The 22,721-nt window shown below is 36.5% G+C and overlaps 1 long non-coding RNA gene across 4 annotated transcripts in view; it reads left to right on the forward strand.

Moving 5' to 3' along the window:
* The first annotated feature begins 14,627 nt into the window (after positions 1-14,627).
* Positions 14,628-22,721, forward strand: part of LOC131838875 (uncharacterized) — a 92,201-nt gene continuing 84,107 nt past the window's right edge. For all 4 annotated transcript variants that reach the window (XR_009356730.1, XR_009356726.1, XR_009356729.1 and 1 more), the window contains exon 1: positions 14,628-14,788. This is a non-coding gene — a long non-coding RNA (uncharacterized LOC131838875). The remainder of the gene's footprint in view (positions 14,789-22,721) is intronic.

Below are 22,721 nucleotides of genomic sequence, written 5' to 3' on the forward strand. Positions count from 1 at the left end.
CCCTATGATTCTTTAGTTTTTCTAAGTTAAATTTTTAAAATTTTGTTTTTCCTTACTCTATTTTTTTAATTTTTCCTTTTTCTTATTTTAACCTATTTTAACTATTTTATCATTATCTTTTTAAGAATCTTTTAAAATTTTCATTGTTATAGTCATATTCTATCCCTTCATTGAATTTAACCTTATTTTTTATATACATATAAGTTTTTTTCTTTTAAATTTTAGCATACAGTTTCTTCTAACAGAGCAAAATATACCCCAAATCTAGTGCATGCCTTTGTTCTAGTCTCCAGCCTGATTACATTCTCTCTTTTGTTGTTGTTGTTGTTTCTTTTTCAGCCAACTTCTTATCAAGTCCTTTTTAAAAATCTTTTTAAATTTTCCTCTTTAGGGACGCCTGGGTGGCTCAGTTGGTTGAGCGGCTGCCTTCGGCTCAGGTCATGATCCCAGCATCCTGGGATCGAGTCCCACATCGGGCTCCTTGCTCGGCGGGGAGCCTGCTTCTCCCTCTGCCTCTGCCTGACTCTCCGTCTGCCTGTGCTTGCTCTCTCCCCTCTCTCTCTCTGATAAATAAATAAAATCTTTTAAAAAAATTAAAAAAAATAAATTTTCCTCTTTACAACCATATTTCATCCCTTCATCATGTTTACCCTTATTTTTTTTGTATATGTATATATGTTTTTCTTTCCTTTACATTTTGGGAAGCAGTTTCCTCTAATAGGATAGAATACATACAAAATCAAGTGTGTGGCTCTGTTCTATTCACCAGTCTCATTATATTTTTTTTTTCCCTTTCTTCTCCCACAGTTTTGGATCTCTTCTGATTTGGTTGGTGTGCATTTTTCTGGGGTTATTGTTGCCCTTTTAGCATTTTTCCTCTCATTTATCTATTCTTCTCTGGATAAAATGACAAGGTGGAAAAACTCACCTGGAAAAAAGAGAATAAGAGGCAGTACTGCTAGAGGCCTAATCAATATGGACATTAGTAAGATGTCAGAACTAGAGTTCAGAATGATAATTATAAAGATGCTAGCTGGGCTTGAAAAAAGCATAGAAGATACTAGAAAATCCCTTTCTGGAGAAATAAAATCCCTTTCTGGGGAAATAAAAGAACTAAAATCTAACCAAGTTGAAATCAGAAAATCTGTTAATGAGGTCCAATCGAAAATGGAGCCTCTTACTTCTAGGATAAATGAGGCTGAAGAGAGAATTAGTGATATAGAAGAACAAAAGATGGAGAATAAAGAAGCTGAGAAAAAGAGAGACAAACAAGTACTGAACCATGAGGGGAGAATTCAAAAGATAAGTGATACCATAAGATGAAACAGTATTAGAATAATTGGGATCTCAGAAGAAGAAAGAGAGAGGGGTAGAATGTATATTGAAGCAAATTATAGCAGAGAATTTCCCTAATACAGGGAAGGAAACAGGCATCAAAATCCAGGAGGCACAGAGAATCTCCCTCAAAATCAGTAAAAATGGGTCAACACACCATCATCTAATAGTAAAACTTAAAAGTCTCAGAGACAAAGAGAAGATCCTGAAAGCAGCTCAGGACAAGAGGTCTATAACATACACTGGTAGAAATATTAGACTGGCAGCAGACCAATCCACAGACACCTGGCAGCCAGAAAGGACTGGTATGATACATTCAGAGCACTAAATGAGAAAAACATGCAGCCAAAAATACTATATCCAGCTAGGCTGGCATTGAAAATAGGAGAGATAAAAAGCTTCCAGGACAAATGAAAACTGAAAGAACTTGCAAACACCAAACCAGCTCTCCAGGAAATATTGAAAGGGGTCTCCTAAGCAAAGAGAGAACCTAAAAGTAACAGACCAGAAAGTAACAGAGACAATATACAGTAACAGTCATTTTACAGGCAATACGATGGAACTAAATTCATATCTTTCAATAGTTATCCTGAATGTAAATGGGTGAAACACCCCAATCAAAAGAAACAGTGTATCAGAATGGATAAAAAAAATAAGACCCATTAATATTCTGTCTTCAAAAGAATCATTTTAGACCCAAAGACACCTCAAGATTTAAAGTGAGAGGGTGGAAAACAATTTACCATGTTAATGGACATCAAAAGAAAGCTGAGATGGCAATCCTTATATCAGATACGTTAGATTTTAAGCCGAAGACTAAAATAAGAGATGAGGAAGGAAACTATATTATACTTAAAGGGTTTGTTTGATAAGAATATCTAACAACTTTAAATGTCTAGGCTCCTGGGGCACCTGGGTGGCTCAGTGGGTTAAGCCTCTGCCTTCGGCTCAGGTCATGATCTCAGGGTCCTGGGATCGAGTCCCGCATCGGACTCTCTGCTTGGCAGGGAGCCTGCTTCCCTCTCTCTCTCTCTCTGCCTGCCTCTCTGTCTACTGTGATCTCTCTCTGTCAAATAAATAAATAAAATCTTTTAAAAAAAAAAAATAAATGTCTAGGCTCCTAACATGGGATCATCCAATTATATAACCCAATTAGTAATGAAATCAAAGAAACACATCAACAATAATACAATAATAGTAGGGGACTTAAACACCACCCTCACTGAAATGGACAGATCATCCAAGCAAAAGATCAATCAGGAAATAAAGGCTTTAAATGACACACTGGTTTAGATGGACATCACAGATATATTCAGAACATTCCATCCCAAAACAATAGAATACACATTCTTCTCTAGTGCACATAGAACATTCTCCAGAAGAGATCACATCCTGGGTCACAAATCAAGCCTCAGACAGCACCAAAAGACTGGGATAATTCCCTTCATATTTTCAGACCACAGTGCTTTGAAACTAGAACTCAGCCACAGAGGAAGTTGGAAAGAATTCCAATACATGGAGCCTAAAGAGCATCCTACTAAAGAATGAATGGATCTACCAGGAAATTAAAGAAGAATTTTTTTTAAAAATTCATGGAAACAAACGAAAATGAAAACAAAACTGTTCAAAATCTTTGAGATGCAGCAACTGCAGTACTGAGAGGAAAGTATATAGCACTACAAGCCTTTCTCAAGAAACAAGAAAGGTCTCAAATACTCAACCTAACACTACACCTAAAGGAGGTGGAGAAAGAACAGCAAAGAAAGCCTAAACCCAGCAGGAGAAGAGAAATAATAAAGATCAGGGCAGAAATCAATGAAATAGAAACAAAAACACAGTAGAACAGATCAATGAAAGTAGGAGCTGGTTCATTGAAAGAATTAATAAGATTGATAAACCCCTGGCTGGACTTATCCAAAAGAAAAGAGAAAGGATCCAAACTAATAAAATGGTGAATGAAAGAGGAGAGATCACAAGCAACACCAAAGAAATACAAATAATTATAAGAACATATTATGAGCAACTCCACACCAGCAAATCTGACAATCTGGAAGAAATGGATGCATTCCTAGAGAGGTATAAACTACCAAAACTGAACAAGGAAGAAACAGAAAACCTGAACAGACCCATAACCAGTAAGGAGATTGAAGCAGTCATCAAAAATCTCCCAAAAAATAAGAGTTCAGTGACAGATGGCTTCCCAGAGGAATTCTACCATACATTTAAAGAAGAATTAATACCTATTCTCCTGAAACTGGTCTGAAAAATAGAAATTGAAGGAAAACTTCCAAGCTCATTTTATAAGGCTAGCATTACCTTGATCCCCAAACCAGTCAAAGACCACATCAAAAGGAGAATTATGATCAATATCCCTAATTAACATGGATGCTAAAATTCTCACCAAAATACTAGCCAACAGAATCCAACAGTACAGTAAAAGGATTATTCACCATGACCAAGGAGGATTTATTCCTGGGCTGCAAGGTTCATTCAACATCTGCCAATCAATCAATGTGATACAGCACACCAATAAAGGAAAGAATAAGAACCATATAGTATTCCCAATAGATGCTGAAAAAGCATTTGACAAAGCACAACATCCTTTCTTGATCAAAACTCTTCACAGTGTAGGAATAGAGGGTACATACCTCAATATTATGAAAACCCACAGCAAATATCATTCTAAATGGGGAAGAACTGAGATCTTTTCCCCAAAGGTCAAAAACACAGAAGGGTTGTCCACTATCACCACTGCTATTGAGCCTAGTACTAGAAGTCCTAGCCTCAGCAATCAGACAACAAAAAGAAATAAGAGGCATATTAATTGGCAAAGATGAAGTCAAACTATCATGTAATACTATGCAGACACCAAAAAATGCCAAAATCTTGCCATTTGCAATGGCATGGATGTAACCAGAGGGTATTGTGCTGAGCAAAATAAGTCAATCAGAGAAAGACTATTATCATATAATCTCGCTGATATGAGAAATTTGAGGAACAAGACAGAGGATCATAAGGGAATGGAGGGAAAGATGAAACATGATGAAGCCAGAGAAGGAGACAAACCATAAGAGACTCTTAATCTCAGGAAACAAACTGAGGATTTCTGGAGGGCAGTGGGGTGGGAGGGAAGGGATGGCTGGGTGATGGACACTGGGGAGGATCTGTGCTGTAGTGAATGCTATGAACTGTGTAAGAGTAATGAATCACAGACCTGTACCCCTGAAACAAATAATATATTATGTTAATAAAAATTTCAGAAGTGCAAATGTCTATTAAGAGGATCACAGAAAAATAGGAATAGTAGTATAAAAAATGAATCTGATATCAATTTCACCCAAAATATGTCATTGCCTACATGATGCTGGGCATATTATAGGTGATCAAAAACATTTCTTGGGTTAAATAAAATAAGTTATTGGTCATGATACTTAATCTCTGCTAGTAAAATAATAAAAATAATGACATGATGAACGTAAAGAATCTCTATATTCTTTTATAGGAAAAAAGTGACTGGAAATTTTCTTTTTAGGAGCAGCATTGTTTTTACAAACTCAATAAATAAATGATATCATTAGAACATAGTTTCATAGCACTAGCAAAAGTAATTATAATAGAAAGGCATATACATGCTTGAGTTCCAAATGAAGAGCTATGTATCAATCATATCTTTCACAACAAGTACTAGTTTCTGGAAAATTTAGATGACTATCCAAAGTGGATGATTTCTTTTAAATCTGTTTTAAAAAGCACACATCTTCCTATAATATTTAAAACTTTTATTGTCAAATTATTTTACAGTAATTGAGATTAATAAGAAGGCAAATTTAGACTGCCAAAATAAGACTATTTCAGGATATCCAGTCATTTATCAATAATTACAGTAGTCCCCCTTTATCTGCAGCTTTGCTTTCTGCAGTTTCAGCTACTGCGGTCAACTGCAGACTGGAGCAGATGACCATCCATAAGCACAAGAAAACAGGTGAGCACAATACAATAAGATATTTTGAGAGAGACCACATTCACATAACTTTTATTATAGTATATTGCCATAACACTTTTATTTTATTATAGTTATTATGCTAATCTCTTGCTGCACCTAATTTATAAATTAAACTTTATCATAGGTAGGTAGGTATGCATAAAAAACATAGTACACAAGCATACCTCAGAGATAATTGAAGTTCAGTCCAGACCACCACAATAAAGTGAATATTGCAATAAAATTAGTCAAATTAAATTATTTCCCCCACTGCATATAAAACATGTTTATAATATACTGCACTCTATAAAGTATGCAATAGCATAATATCTAAAAAAAAAATGTACATACTTCAATTTAAAAATACTCTATTGCTAAAATGTGTTTACCATCAGGGTGCCTAGATGGCTCAGTGGGTTAAGTGTCTGGCTCACAATTTCAGCTCAGGTCATGATCTCAGGGTCATGAGATTGAGCCCCATGTTGGGCTCCATGCTGGGTATAGAACCTGCTTAAGATACTCTCTCTCTCTCTCAAAAATAAATAAATAAACAAACAAATAAAGTGAATTCATCATCTGAGTTTTCAATGTGTTATAATCACAGATCACCATAACAAGTATAATAATAACGAAAAAGTTTGAAGTGTTGGAGAATTACCAAAATATGACAAAGAGACCTGAAGTGAACAAAGGCTGTTGGAAGAGTGATGCTGATAAACGTGCTCTTTGCAGGGTTGCCACAAACCTTCAATTAAAAAAGCAGGGGGTGGGGAGTGCCTGTGTGCCTTAGTTGGTTAAGCCTCTCCTTCAGCTCAGGTCATGATTTTGGGGTCCGGAATCAAGCCCCATGTCCAGCTCCCTGGTCAGCGGGGAGCCTGCTTCTCCCTTTCCCTGTGCAGCTCCCCCTCCTTGTGCTCACGCACTCTCTCTAAATAAATAAATAAAATCTTTAAAGCAAAAAGTATCTGTGAAGCACAGTAAGATGAGGTATGCCTTTATATAGGTTTGGTATTATTGTGGTTTTAGCCCTCCAGTGAGAGATAAGGTAGAGGAAGGAGGACTACTGTATTGTATACCTACTGAGTTTGGCTCTGCTTTGTGTATTAGGTACACAAAAGACACTCTCTACTCTGAAGTCACTCACATTCTAGTGAAACTAATTTTCAAACAACTGTGAAACAACACAACACAGTAATTGTTCTAACGGGAGAAAGAGAAGGACTAAGACTGCATGACAAAATTTGAGGATTCAAGAAACCACTATGCATGCAAGGAGAAGAGAGGGAACCCTGGAAGGTGAAGAAGGAAAGAGAAAAGAAGTGCCCCAGGAGGTACAGTGAGGTATGAGAGGGAAAACAGGGGGAAGAGTGGAGGAAAGTATGTAGAAGAGGAAGTGTTTACAAGTAAGGACAAGAGCTAGAAAGACTTCAAGGTACCCTTTGGACTGGGTAACACCGGAGAGCAATTCTGCACAGTGGTGAGTGCTAAAGCCCAAGGCAGTATGTACAGTGAGCTGGGCATGGGAATGCTAAGTGTTTTACGAATGGCTTAGACTTCGGTTATTGTTTCAATATTAATGAGGCATTAATTTTCACATTACAGTGTCTGTAACACAACTCAGAATCTTAACTCTTAGTTCTGATTATCTCTACATTCCAGTGTTACCTTTTCCCCTAAATGAGTGTTTCTTTCCATTTACAAGTAAAAATCTGCCTAAGAAAACATGATAAGTTGCTACCAACAGTTGGAAAATATATTTGTTTTATTGCAAACCAGAAAAAGAACCGAGACAGAAAAATGTTGATACAGTCCCTTCCACCACAAAGATATGTTGTTACTGGCAGCCGGAACATGGGAAATACAAAGGGGAGCTCCCAACTCCCACAAGAACTTGGGAAAAAACCGAAGCATAAAATCAACAAAAGCAGATGAGACCTAACATGATACATTGAAATCATTCCAAAGAGACACAAATGCACTCAGATTAGCCACACTATCCTTACCTAATTAAATATATTAACATACCTCAAGAACAAATATATTTCTCTGAAAGGGATTGGTGGTCAACCAGGAAAACTCAGATAAAGAACATAATAAGCAAACTTAAAAAAAAAAAAAAAACCTTCAAGAAAAAATAGGCAAATTTGAGTGCTCATCCAGGAGAAGTCATGATTAGATAAATTTTGATAGAAAGTGTAGCAAAAGCAGACTGCACTGTTGGAGAGCATGTCTTGACCATTGGATTTGGGATCCTACAAATGAATGAATGAATGAATAATTGAATGAATGAATTCAACAGTTGTTTAATGAATATCTATTATATAGGCACTAGGATATAAAAGTATAGAGTTTACAATCTAGGGATGTCATTAGTGTTGGGTAGTAAATACTGTAATGAGGGGTATATAGGTTACTATAAGAATACATTAAAAAGGGAAACTTTTTAGAATAGAAAAGTAAGGTGAGAGAAGGCCATACCTGTCAAGAGTTCTGAAGTTGAAGTAATCCTCAGGATGGTTCTGAGTTGAGATGATGGGAGCAAGTCTTTATTACTCCATGTGGACCAGTCATTGGATAGAAGCAATTTGGGAATGGAGAGTGCTGAACTTGTGTGAGAGAATTCTCTTCAGCTAAGATAATTCTGAGGAGGGAAGACAGCTAAGGGCTGTCTACTAACAATAGTCCCAGTAGCTGGCAAAATAAGCCTTCCAGTCCTCAAGGCAAATCTAATAGCTGAATTATAGAATAATCGCAAAAGAGGTAGAAGATAAATCTGGGAAGGTGAGCCAAGGCTGCATCATGAAGGACCTTGTAAGTCAGGGACTTTGGATTTTACCCAAAAACAACAGAGTAGGTACCAGGTACCACAGAGTTTTGCTTAAAATGGTGATGTACAAAGACTCGTGCTTTCAAGTGATTACTATGCCAGGGGTACTCTTAGGGTGCAAAAGAGACCTAAAGATCAAACCTGGAGGAAAAAATTTTGGAGAGGTGTGAAGGAATCAAGGAAAGAGATGATGATATCCTAAGTGGGGCCATGCAGTAAGAATGGATTTGCTGGAAGAATGAATTTGATGGATTTGAAAAAAAATTTTGGTCACAGAATAGACGGAATTCGGCAATCAATTTCATGTGAAGGTACAAAGGAGGAAATATGAAATTCACCAATTAAGTGAGGGTATTGCCATTTATCACGCCAACAACCACCAGCAATGGAGCAAGACCCAATGGGAAGGAGAAAAGAGGCAAAGGCAAGTTCAATTTTAGAATCGCAGATGTTACATGTCTGCAAAAACATATGAGTAGTAAGTCCTTATACCTACAGGGAAAGAGCTAAGAGAAAAACGTGAGCTACAGATAGGTTTCCTTCCAATTTAAAAATAATAAATGACCCAGAGCAAAAAATGAAATCTTTCAGGAAAAAAAAAAAGCTATAGGGAAGCAAAAGAACACTTGGGATAAGAAAGAAGATATCCAAAAAAGAGGATAAAGAGTAGCCAGAGAGTTAGGAACACCCATGGAGAACAACGAGTGAGAGACCAGGGAGACAACGGACAAGTGTGCCACCATGTGTCTGGATTCGTGGCAGGGACTTTGGTGGTTCTCATGCCAAGAGCTATTTCAGGAAAATGGCGTGGGCTGAAGCCAGACCACAGGGTCGGGAGACAATGAGTTCAATTCAAAATTCAAATCTGGCCAAGAGATGATGGAGGGGTGGCATGAAGAGTACTGAACATTGTATTACTTTTTAATATAGAAAGAGCAAAAGGCTGAGGAGATAATCTATTGAATGAACTCCAAGTAGAGGCCCCATCGATGTGTGATCTGGAGTATAAATAACAGGATTGGAATTAACCTTAGGAAGGTTTTGGCATAACCTAAAGGAAGGAAGAAGGGGCACTGATGGAGACAGATAAGTTTGTAGGTGGAGTAACAGGAAATCAGAGTTCCTACTGTAAAAGTAGGAGGGCAGTGAGATCATTTGTGAGTGTGAAGGATCAGGGAAATATTAGAACTGGCAATTGGAAGAAATAAAGTTTAGAATTTGTGTTGAAGGGGAAAACACCTTAACTAGGTAGTCTATTATTTCTAAACATTTAAATCACCTAGTCACTTCTCTGATTTCATGCTCACGGAGCAGCTAGTATTGACTTCCTTCTAGTTCTGTCAAAACATTGAGTTATTATTATGGCATTTATTATTATTACAGGAGAGAAAAGCACTATGCAGGATGATATGTGTATTCTGGTCCATACAACAGTTATATTTCTTATTCTAAATTGATACATTAACATTTTTGTTTTAAACTACCTGGAGGGATGGTGAGTTTGATTTATGTGAATGTCCTTGAACCAGTTCAGTGGGAATGTGTTACTATAGGGGATGAGTATCTGGGCCGCCAAGTCCACAGTCACACAGGACTGTGCCAGGTTTGCTCTGCGCTCTGGGAGAAGGCCTCTTGGAAGACAGCCAACTAGACTATCCCTGTCTTCATTGTTCTTCTGTCTTGAGTTTCATGTATTATTTTAAGCTTCTATTATCAATTATGGGACAAACCCAAACTAGAACCAAACTAGGGTAAACAGACCTGGAAGTATCACAACAAGATATAGAAAACAGTTTAGGTAAATTCCAGAAGGAAAGAATCAGAAATGGAAAATTTTGATAGAAAATAGAGTAAAACTTCTGATGTAATCACAGTCAAGGCAACCATCTTCTTTAAAAGGCACATCAGTTCTCATTCAGTAAATACTATTGAACACTTAATGGCAAGATGGTATAAACAGCTAAGATTAGCTCCATTTCTTGCAGTATCTGTTACAAATACTGTCCAGATGAAAAGTCTGCAGAGGGAATAAGACTTGAACAGAATAGAGAGGATATTCAACTGTGTCAGTCTCTTACTGGCAAATTTCTGTGACTCAATCCAATTACTGAACAATTGATAGAGACCAGCCAAAAAAATCTTGTGCTATATTCACCATAGAAAACAATATTAAGGTACTAAAGAATCATTTAAAAAGGAGATTGCATTGCTTAAAAGAAAGTTGGATAAGGCGTCAAGGAATTATGGCCTTTACTTTTCTTATTCGAAAAATAAATAGAAGAGAATGATAGAGGACATTTATACACAGTGTTGCAACTGAAAGAGAAATATCAATAAAAATAAAAACTATATAATAATAAATTAATATAAACATTTGGAGTGATTTTATCATCAAAATGTATTGCATCTTTTGAGGATATCATAACAAGTTCTCTAGACACCAGGCTAAAAAAAAAAGGAATACTAAAAAAGCAAGTAACAAGGGATATAATACAAAAATACACATTTCACCATATTCCAAGGAGATGTCTGGCAAGAATAAGAAGTAGAGATGAAAGAGAAGAAGCATTTCTGCTGGTTACAAAAGCTAAGTCAGGATTTTTTTTATTCCTTGACGCTCTGCACACACACACACATGCACACACTTTCTGTCTATAAGTGACCCTAAAGAGGAGTAAAAATTTTTTAAAAGACTAACATCTTAGTGCCCAAAGCACTTGCTGTAGCAGAAACAAGAAAGAGAAGAGAAACCATACTTTGCAAATGTGGAATTATGTGAGAGAGTGACCCTGCTTTTCTAGTATGTGATATTTCTTCATACTTCTGGCTCAAGGACATTGTGGAAACAACAAGGGTAAAACTTAAAGCCATTTTCTTCAGTTCTCAGCAATGATTGTGTAGGGCTAGAAGGATCTTTCTATAGTTTAAACAGCTACATAGGAAATAAAAGTGGGGATGGGCAGTTGGAAATGAAGGGAAACAAAATTTACTGAGCACCTATGAATCCTGCTTTACTCAAGATATTTTACACATATGACCTGTTTAAGTTCAACACCAGTAACAGGTAAATATTACTCCTAATTTTTAAGAAATCATGTTAGAGAAGTTATACATTGTCTAAGGAAGAGGGGAAGCTGGTATTCAAACACAGAACGGTGTAACTTGGAGATAGTTCTCACCTGAAAGGACTCTGTAGGGACAGAAAAGAGGTACCCAACAATGTGGAAGGCATGGGGTCCAGATCGTAATTGCAGTTGTTAAAATTTGCTTTGGCTAAGAATATGTCAAAACCTCAAATAAGATCAAATAAGAGTCTCTTTGACTATAACTCATGACTTAGAGACAACAAAATGAGACCTGTTCCAAAAATTGAGATCAAAATTTGGATTCCTACATGGTTAATTTACACATTGTATGCTATAACCCACTTCTGTTGGTTGGCCATACCAGACTAGGAATCCACAGAGACTCACAGCAGGCAAATAGCAGGATTTGGGAACTCTTACCTATATTTTTCCAAATATGCCTGAGGTCCCTAAGTTATTTATCTCATGTGTCCATCAGTGTATTACTTAGCCTACCAAGAAGGATTTAACTGTATTTTTTTCTGCTTTTCATTGATTGGACTATAAACTCCATGACGCTCCTTAAGGTTTCCTCACTCCTGAATCCCCAGAGTTTAGCCAAGTTCCTAAATTCATGAAGACAGTCAATAAATATTAAGTCAAAGGGGAATTGTCCCTGCTTCTGATACAGCAAAAGCAAGATGACTAATGCTGACCACATGACGGAGAATACTGTAGGCCACTCTGCCTGAGCCAAGGAAGTCATCTCCAGTCCCTCCGAAACAGCAAACATGTCCTTCTATTGTGGCCAAATTCTCTTGATACCAAACCTGCTGATGCCCTTGGGATACAGTGAATACTGCACAAAAGACATTAATGATATAGTGACTTTAGTTTTTATTTACCTGATTTCTGTAATCCTCTTGTCTTATGCTTTAGTCTAAAGGCCAGTCCACATGACAGATTCTTCACTGTTCTCTAAAATATCTCACCCCTCAAAATTTTTTCCCACTACCTTTGGAATAACCCTTTTTCCATAGTTCCTTTTTCCTCCTAGAATAACCATTCTTAAGCTTATTATAAAGGTACTTGTTTACTATATGTAAGCTTTTAAATACATGCATATATATGTATATATTCATATAGGTATACAATATGTAATAACATAGTATATGTTGCATGTTTATTATATGGCCTATAATTATATTTTGATATGTGGTATATGTTATATATCACATAATACACATGATATAAATAATTTATAATTATATGTAATTTATTATATATGCCTATGTATGATACATATATATATACATACATATATATACATGCGTATCATATATATATGAAAGGGAAAGGAGAGGAAAAAACTTTAAATACAGCACAGTGTGTTTGAGGTTTTAATTTCCAGACATTCCTTTCCAGAAATTGGTGCCCAGCTTAGCTAGTACCTGTGGGAAATAGTTCTGACCTTCTTTGCCCCTTTGCATTATTTATGAATCTTGTATCTAAACAGGATTATTTGCATCCTGGGTCACCTAGCCCAAATCATCACTTAGGTGAGTCAAGAAGTAACAAGATGTTGTAATTGTCATCATTGCTGGAAATTATGTTGGATTTTTGCTCTCAGTGTTTTTTCTTGTATTAGATATGAAATAGGAATGGGGAGCATTTCTTACTCATAATTTATGCTCTTTTGTGTTTCTTGCCCAAGATTTATGGGCTCAGAGAGAAGATTCCTTCCCAGCTTTTGTTATTCTACGGACTGTCCTTTTTAAGAGATTAGGTTAAATGCCAATGAAAGTGAGGTGTTATTTTGGGGGGGGGGAGGGCAAGAGAGTGGGCTAGGTAAGATTTCCCTAAGATTAAAAAAAATTTTTTTTAAAGTTAAAAGTGAGATGTGGGAGAGCCAGAGCCTGGGTTGCCAGGTAAGAAGGCAGTGATCAGGCTCCAAAACAAATTCCTTCCAGGAGTGACTAGGAAAGCTGGGCTGTGGTCAGGAGCTCAGATTCCCAAACCCTTTGGAGCCCCAGGACAGGAATCAGTAGGATTTCTGCAGTCTTGGACTGGGAGCAGCACCATAAGGACCTCAGAGGTCTTTCTGCCAATTCCTGGATCACAAAGAAACCTGAGTCTGTGCAACCACAAGGAAGGATCCAGCCCCTAAATCACAGAGATGGAATTGTCTGCCATCTGGCAGAACTACAGTTTGAAGTCTGAATTTAATTGATTGAAAGAAAATAAAGACAGCCATAATGTTTGCACACTTGAGTGTGCTAACCAAGATTGCATCCTGCTATTATTTTTAAAATTTTAATTGCAAAAATTCCTTAATGCATCTGCAATGAACTCATTCATTCAATAAATATTTATTGAAGGACTTCTAAGTGCCAGGCGTTTGGGATAGAATGAGGAACAGGACACATAGGCCAGAGCCTGTGTAGTAAATGGAATTAAATACAGAGTGCTAAGAATAATGATAGAGTAAGATAAGTTAGAGGAGAGATAAGAGACTAAGTCAGACTTAGGGAGCAGACATGGTGTTCCTTCTGGAACAGGCTTACGCAGTAGAGAGTGCACTGAGCCCAAGGTGGTGCTCAGAAAGCCAGATGGCATGGGGTTCCAGGTGGGGAGTGGTGAGAAAGGAGTCCAGCAGGTTTCTAAGGAGGTTTTCTTTCTTCCATTGCATTTTGCACACTTAAGTGGTTAAGGCTACTGATACAGCCAGAAGAGCCTCTCTGATTTGCAAATTTGCTGGTTTCTGTCTCCATTTCTTTCTAAGCTATGCTGTGCAGTAAACAGCAAAGGACATTTTATGAGTCACAGACGGTTTTCACCAGAAAAGGGCAGTTTGTAATCCTGTTATTATGAAAATGGCCCCTCCTTGCACAGGAGTCCTTCATCTCTGTTTTGCTTCCTTTGTTGCAATATTGAACATCCCCAAGATTGCGGCAGCTCAGGTCTGCTTCTGTGTAAAATAAGGAAGGGAGAAACTGCTTCTACTTTCAATTTAGGTTTAAGTCATCACCTTTTAATATTTCGGTTCTGAAAATAGGCTTCCATTAAAAAACTAACCAGATTAACTGACGTACTAAACCAGGCCTTACCACCCACCCAGAACTACATAGACCCAGGCAACATGGGGCTCACCGCTGGTGGGTGCTTTGTTCTAGAGCAACAAAACATAAGCCCTCCTACAGTAAAAATCCGACATGGTCCTATTTATTTAAATCTTTCTTCAGCTGTGTCACCAGCACTTGAAAAGTTGAAGACAGCTTAAACATTAACTTTCAAGTCACTGGTTAAAATGCAAGGAGTGTCACCTTTCCCATCACTAAAAATTTCCATTTTCCAAGGGCTGGAAAGCTTCCAATGAATGCTCTACCTGTTCAAGGCAGTTGGATGAACAAGTCTTCATTATGCAGCTGAGTTTATATTCAGTGTGCAACAGAGTTGTCGCTTCAAATTTAAAGGAAGTCTCAAACATTTGAAAGCAGACAATGGATGCAAAAAGAGATCTCAAGCCTTTTTTTGTACTCCTCAGTGGCAAGAGGCAAACTGGAGAGGAAAGAAAAAAAGGTCAACCTACACAATAGTATCCTAGCCAGCTAGAGAGTAAAATTAACTTATAAGGTGATATGTTTTTGCGTTCATTTAGCTTGATAATTTATCTAATACTTTGTTATATTTGAACTTTACCAGCTTGGGTGAATCCTATCTGGGATCCATGATGTGAACTGCTAAAAACTTTGTGTAAATACCATCTTTTCTCTGCTCTGTAATGTCCAGCAATGCCATACATCAGGTCTTCACGACATAAGCTTATACTATGCAATTGTGCCTAATATCTACTAACACATGGTCTAATATTCTAGGAGGAGACAAGGCAGCCTGTATAAGCAGCCTGGGTGGCCGAAGATGTTTTATATGTTTCAATCTTTGAAAGCAGTAAGTTTACAGTTTTTAAGGGGTTATTGACGTAACATAGCTACTCTTTGGTTTCAGCTGTATCACTGAGGGAGAGCCATCACACACTCGGGCCATCTTCCAGGGTAGGAGACAAGATTGAATGTTTAATGACAGAGCATTGCTGTGTGATCCAGAAGTGCAGCTTCCAACCACAATTACTTGTGACTTCACTGTGCCTCTCTAAATGTGAGACCCATTTAAAGCCAGAGTTTGAGGGAAGTGGTGGTCACTGTGATCTCTTACATTAATACACACTGGGAAAAAAGAGGGTGGGAATCTTTCATTCCAACAAGTTATAAGCTTTAGAGCCCCTGGGCAAAACCTGGAGGCCAGGGGTTTATCGAAAAGTAAGTAAAGAAATTGCTAAGATAGACTTACATTAAAAGATGAATGCTGCGTAGAAATAAATAATTATATTAGAATATCATTAACATCCGAGTTTTATTTAAAAAGAGCATTCTATGAAGCTGAATTAAAATACAGAGCTCTTGATAAAACCAAACCCAAGAAATTTCTTGAGACTGAGGATGTGAAGAAAGATCACAAAATAATATACTAGTCATAATGCTTATCTCTACTGTGTCCGTCTAAAATACATAGGTTTGGAGATTATCATTTACCTGGAAGGTTTTGAAGACAATTTTATGAAAATGGATCTACTGGTGACATTTAAAAAATACTTAAAAACTTCAAAATGTATTCGTCCACAGTCCTTTGGTGAAATTAACAGTAACAAAAAATGCCATGGGTAAAACTTCCAGATTAATATCTAAAATATGTTTAAAATGGTTGTGGTCATTGTTTATTTATATAAGCCTGGCTTAGTTCCAAGAAAAACTAAAGTTTATATTCCTATGTCATTTGGCAAAGACAAAAACTTTACATCCGTATTAGTTTGGTAACATTATAAAAGACTGAAAACATCATGAAGAAAACACACTTACATAAATAGGCACTTAGTAGATTTCTTTTTATTGGCATAACTCCTGCAGTAAAGTGTTCTGGGGTTTTTTAAAGATTTATTTACTTTGATCTAAAGAGAGAGGGAGCACGGTGGGTGGGTGCAGAGGGAGAAGGCAAGAATCTCGGACAGACATGGAGCCCATCGTGGGGCTCAATCTCATGACCTAAGCTTAACTGCCTGAGCCACCCAGGTGCCATAACTATAAAGTTTATGCTAATAAAGAACATGCATATTATCTATATTTTAAGAAATAATCCTCTAGAAACATATAACTAAGAATATTGGCAATTCCTACTCTTAAAATTAGAAAGCACTTTACTAAACATCACTTAAAAAAACAAACTCATACATTTGGGAATAGAAAGATGGATGCTCAATGTGGATCATAATCAATAGGGAGACTTTAGAGACATTCCTATTTACTTATTTATTTTAAGTTTATATTTAAATTCCAGTTAGTTAACATACAGTGTAATAGTCGTTTCAGGTGAATAACTTAATATCGTGATCAACACTTCCATACAACACCCAGTGCTCCTGACGGCAAGTGCCCTCCTTACTCCCCATCGCCTGTTTTCCCCATTCCTTACCACCTCCCCTCTAGTAACCATCAGTTTGTTCTCTATAGTTAAGGGTCTATCTCTTGGTTAGCCTCTCTTTTTTTTTTTTTTCCTTTTGCTTGTTTGTTTTGTTTTAAATTCCACATAGGAGTGAAATCATGTGGTATTTGTCTTTCTTTGACTTATTTTGCTGAGCATTATACTCTCTAGATCCATCCATTGTCATTGCAAAGGACAAAGATTTCTTTGTTTTTTGGGGGGCTGAGTAATATTCCATTGTGTGTATATACCAACTCTTCTTTATCTGTTCATCCGTTGATGGACACTTGGGCTGTATCACCAAAATAAAAAGCTTCTGCCAAGCAAAGGAAACAGTCAACAAAACTAAAAAGCAACCTATGGGATAAGAGAAGATATCTGCAAATGACATACCTATTAAAAGGTCACTATTTAAAATATATAAAGTACTGACACAACTCAACACCCAAATAACAACTAATCCAATTAAAAATGGGCAGAACACATGAATAGATATTTTTCCAAAGAAACATCCAGATGGCCAACAGACACATGAAAAGATACTCATGATCACCGATCATCAGGGAAATGCAAATCAAAACTGCAATGATACATCAACTCACACTTGTCAAAATGGCTAAAATTGACAACACATAAAACAACAGCTGTTGGCAAAGATGTGGAGAAAGAGGAACCCTCTTACACTGTTGTTGGGAATGCAAACTGGTGCAGTCACTTTGAAAAAACAATATAGAGGTTCCTCAAAAAGTTGAAAGCAGAACTACCTTATGATCTAGCAATTTCACTGCCAGGTATTTACACAAAGGCATTTCCATTTATTTAAACAAATTTGTTGATGAAACTTTTTTATAGTGCACCTCCCTTATTCTAGGTAATGTAATGGGTGCTGAAGATTCAAAAACAGAAAAAGGAGAGCAGACCCCAAGGAACTCAAAATCCCTTATTATTTGCTATCAGAAGCATATTTTAATATCTAATGATGAACACAGCTAGATTATTTAACATTCTTTTGTAAATTTGGGATAGAATGTAAGATAAACAGAAGCAACAAAAGAGTAACTCCTTGAGTTTCACTATTTGCAAGTAATACGACTCTAGAAACCGAAGTGAGTGATCACCAATTTCTTAGAATTAGTAAGAGTTTATTAAAAAGATGAAATTAAAGTTTTATGCTAAAAATTAGCTTATAGTATAATAACAGTAAAGACTTTATAAACATAATGGGAAAAATGTTTATATAAATAGCAATGAAACAATAAATAGAAAAAATTTAAAAAAATTTTAAAAACCCAGATTGTTCTAACAAGAAATGTGTACAGGGTCTTTTAAATACACAAATACATACACACACACACACACACACACACAGAAAAGACACTTAAATTACTAAAGTATATGATGAGATTGGAGTAAATGTTTTTGTTTCTGGATAAATTAAGTAATAAATATATGGGAAGATATTAATTAATCCTAAATGAATTTACAAATATAAAATAATCTCAATCAAAATGTCATTGGTTTTATTCCATCAGTGGAATTAAACATGATGTGTCTAAAAGCACCAGAAAAACAAGTTTGTGGGAAAAACTAAGAAAAATTTTAAAAAGGAAATTATGAGAGATTTGTTCTATTAGACATTAAAGTATATTATAGGCAAAAATATTAGAAGAGTAGAAAATCATTGCAAATATTGTTAGGCAATGAAACAATTGATCCAAGAGACCTTAGTGGGGCACCTGGGTGACAGTCTATTAAACGACCCATTCTTAATTTCAGCTGAGGTTATGATCTCAGGGTCATGTAATCGAGCCCCACAACAGGTTCTTTGCTGGGCAATGCAGCCTGCTTAAGATTTTCTCTCTCCCTCTTGCTCTGTCCCTCTCCACTCATGCTCTCTCTCGACCTCAAATAAATAAATAAAAATAAAGGAGAGCTTGGTGTATATGAGAGTTTAGAGGTAATCAGGGAAACATCATGAATCAATAGGGAAGAAATGAATTATTAAATAGTTCAGAAGAAATACAAATTATTGAAGGAGGGTATCAGGTTTATTTCTTACAATGTATATCACAGTAAGTTCCAAATGTATTATGGGGCTATAATGTAAAAAACTAAAGATGCAGAAGTACTTTCTGTATGTGTGTGTGTGTATCACACACACACATACATATATATTTTAATCTACCATAAAAAGGAATATTACATTAAATGAATTTTTAATTTTTTAAAATCTTATACACAAAAATACACTAGAATTTTATTAGGAAAAGGACAGAGATAATATATTTATAAAATACATGGTAGTTTAGAGATTAATGTCCTTTCTTCTTTTCTTTCCTCCTTTCTCTCCTCCAACAATGTATTTGAGTCAACAATGTGTAGAAATTGAAAATGCAATGACAACGTAGATTAGTCTCTCCATGGTTGCTGCTGCCACCAGGTACCTCAGTGGAAACTGGAGGGAAAAGGTGCCCCCTGTTGGCAAATTATGGAATTAAGAAGGGCTGGATTTCAGGGTCCGCTGGTTCTCCTCAGCTGCTGCCCCTGGGCAAAATATAGGTACAGCCCCACGTGGGGACTCTCCAGTCACCCTGTTCACAGTCAAACAGGCAAAAAGGTAAACTGAACAATTTTTATATGAAGATGCAAGGCATAACTGAGTAGGGAGTCCTTAACTTGAACTGAGATGTCTAGGGAGGCTAGATGAGAGAAGTGGCAATTATACTGAGAACAAAAGAATGAGCAGAACAGCATATTTGCAGGAGCGCCTGGCGGCTCAGCGGATTAAGCGACTGCCTTCTGCTCAGGTCATGATCCTGGGGTCCTGGAATTGAGATCCGAGCAGGGCTTCCTGCTGAGCAGGGAAACTACTTCTCCCTTTGCGCCTGTCCTTGCCCTGCATGTGTTCTCTCTCGAAAGAAAGAAAGAAAGAAAGAAAGAAAGAAAGAAAGAAATTATTTTTTAAAAAGAGCAACATACATGAGAGGGCAAGATCCTCCTTTTGAAAAGAATACTTGCAAGCAATTTAAAATAAGGCATCACAAGATAAAATGGGGCAAGATACACTAAAATGCATAGAATTCTAATCAGAGAATATGAACAATTGCTTGTCCTCCTAAATAATCAAAGAAATGCAAATTGAACCATCAGTTGTGATATCAACTTTTTTTTTTAAGATTTTATTTATTTATTTGAAAGAGATCACAAGTAGGCAGAGAGGCAGGCAGAGAGAGAGGAGGAAGCAGGCTCCCCGCTGAGCAGAGAGCCCGATATGGGGCTTAATCCCAGGACCCTGAGATCATGACCTGAGACAAAGGCAGAGGCGTTAACCCACTGAGCCACCCAGGCACCCCATGTGATATCAACTTTTAAATACTCTACAGTTTGTATTAAAAAGCCTGAAAGAGGTAAGCCTGTGTGGCTCAGTGGTTAAGCTGCTGCCTTCGGCTCAGATCATGATCCTAGGGTGCGGGGATCAAGTCCCACATTGGGCTCCTTGCTTGGCAGGGAGCCCGCTTCTCTCTCCACCTCTGCTTCTGCGCTTGCACGTGCGCGCTCTCTCTCTCTCTCTGACAAATAAATAAATAAAATCCTTAAAATTTTTTTTAATAAAAAATAAAAACCCTGAAAGAACTCATACCCTTTATTCAACCAATTTTACTTTTAAAATTCTAATATCTAATAATACGAATAATGCAAAGATTTAAGTGTAAGATTATTCATTTTCAAACATTGTGTATACCATCAACTGACAAATGAATAAACAAAAAGTGGTATATCCAATGGAGTAAAGTTCTAATACATGCTACACCAAGGATGATCCTTGAAATTATTATAGTAAGTGAAAGAAGCCAATCACAAAAGACCAGGTAGAGTAATGGTTATTGCTTAGGGTTGGGGGGGGCAGAGAGGCAATGAGATGGGTGAAGTTTCTTTTTTGATGAAAATGTTCTAAAAATTACTGTGGTGATGGTTGCACATACTTGTAAATACTCTAAAAACGATTGTATTACACACTTTAATTGGATGAACTGTACAGTACGTGAGCTATATCTCAATAAATTAAAAAACGTAGTATGTCTGATAGCAAATAAGAAAAAAAACACCACCAATATCCAGGAACTTTTTAAATAGTTAGACAATATCATGGTACAAGTATAAGTTGGAATAGTATATGTGAAATACTGCACAATATGATGTTAGGGTATAAAAAATATTAAAATCCACTTATATCTGGGGTGCCTGGGTGGCTCAATCAGTTAAGCGTCAGATTCTTGGCTTCATCTCAGGTCATGATTTCAAGGTCGTGGCATCGAGGCCCGTATCAAGCTCCACACTCAGCGCAGAGTCTGCTTGAGCTTCTCTCCCCCTCCCTCTGCCCTTCCTCCTGCTCACATGTGCATCAGCTCTCTTTTACTCTCTTGCTCTCTAAATTAAATAAATAAATCTTTAAAAAAATGTCTACTTACATCTCTTATATAGCACCAACATCTAGCTACTTTTTAATATTGGCATTCCTGGGTGATTTTATTTCTTCTGTTTATTGTTGTTCATTACAACTATTCTAGCATAGGCATTTCATTATTTTAACAATGAAAGGAAATGACACATTAGGAAAAAAACATTAAAACAAATTTGTAAAATTCAAGAAAATGCCCAGATCTGAACTTCTAGAAGAAAAATATAGGACCTGGAAGTTAGAATATTTAAAGTTAGAAGCTCATTGTGTTTCTTTTCTGTCTGTTCCTTTTTTTTTTTTGAAAACGTGTGTAATATTTTACACAATTAACTTTATGCCCTACACTTCCTGTGGTGAACCAGGAGCTATTTAAAACTTCCTTTCTCTCATATTAGTCATTTAGAAGAAAAGGAAGCTGTTTACAAGGGATATGCAGCTCTCAAAATCTTATGTTCTTCTTACAATTTCAACATAAAAAAAGGATGGGGGTGTTTGATGAGTACTCAAAAATAAGATTTCAAAGCCACTGATTCACTTAGAAATGAGGAAGAAATGTTTAAAAACTACTAAAAATTTCTTAAAACCATGATACAACTTTTAGAAATATTTAAGCTGACCTTCCTCCCAAAGTGTGGAGTTTAAGCAGCTCAGAAGCAATATTTTCTAAAATCAGGTTCACCTTTTCAAAATGCAAAGAACATACTGTGGTTATGTACAGCAATATTTATAATTTGATATGTAGGACTAAAATAATAAAATGTCCATTATTTGCTTTGAAATACTTAAACAGGGGCGCCTGGGTGGCTCAGTGGGTTAAGCCGCTGCCTTCGGCTCAGGTCATGATCTCAGGGTCCTGGGATCGAGTCCCACATCGGGCTCTCTGCTCAGCAAGGAGCCTGCTTCCCTTCCTCTCTCTGCCTGCCTCTCTGCCTACTTGTGATCTCTCTCTCTGTCAAATAAATAAATAAATCTTTAAAAAAAAAAAAAAAAAAAAAAGAAATACTTAAACAACAGGAAAGAAAAGGGAAAAAATGGATGGATAAAGCATAGGTGGCAAAACATTGAAAATTATGAAGTTACTGATATATTTAGGCTTCCTTTACATTTTGAAAATATTTTTCCTTTTTTTTTTTATTTCTTTTCAGCATTTCAGAATTCATTGTAATGCACTACACCCACTGCTCCATGCAATACGTGTTTATAATGAAATATTTTTTGAGTGGAACACTTTAAATTTCTTAAAAATTATAAATATAACCAGAAGTAAAAGATCAATAGATTACACAAAGTAAAGAGGAAGCTTACAAATCTTGGTTAATATAAATGTGCCAAAAACTCTTAAATTCATCTTGTGACTCCAGAAATCTGTAAAGGCATCTGAAGAAAAAACAAAAACAAAAACAAAAACAAAAAACAAACCCTCAACTCCGTATTCAGTTGTAGATTAAAAGTAGGAGACTTTCTTTATATTATCCTAATAGGTAAAGCCCTGACTAATGGGTATAAACTCAAGGAAGACAA

This window comes from Mustela lutreola, chromosome 8 (genome assembly GCF_030435805.1).
Source record: "Mustela lutreola isolate mMusLut2 chromosome 8, mMusLut2.pri, whole genome shotgun sequence".
Taxonomy (NCBI): Eukaryota; Metazoa; Chordata; class Mammalia; order Carnivora; family Mustelidae; genus Mustela; species Mustela lutreola.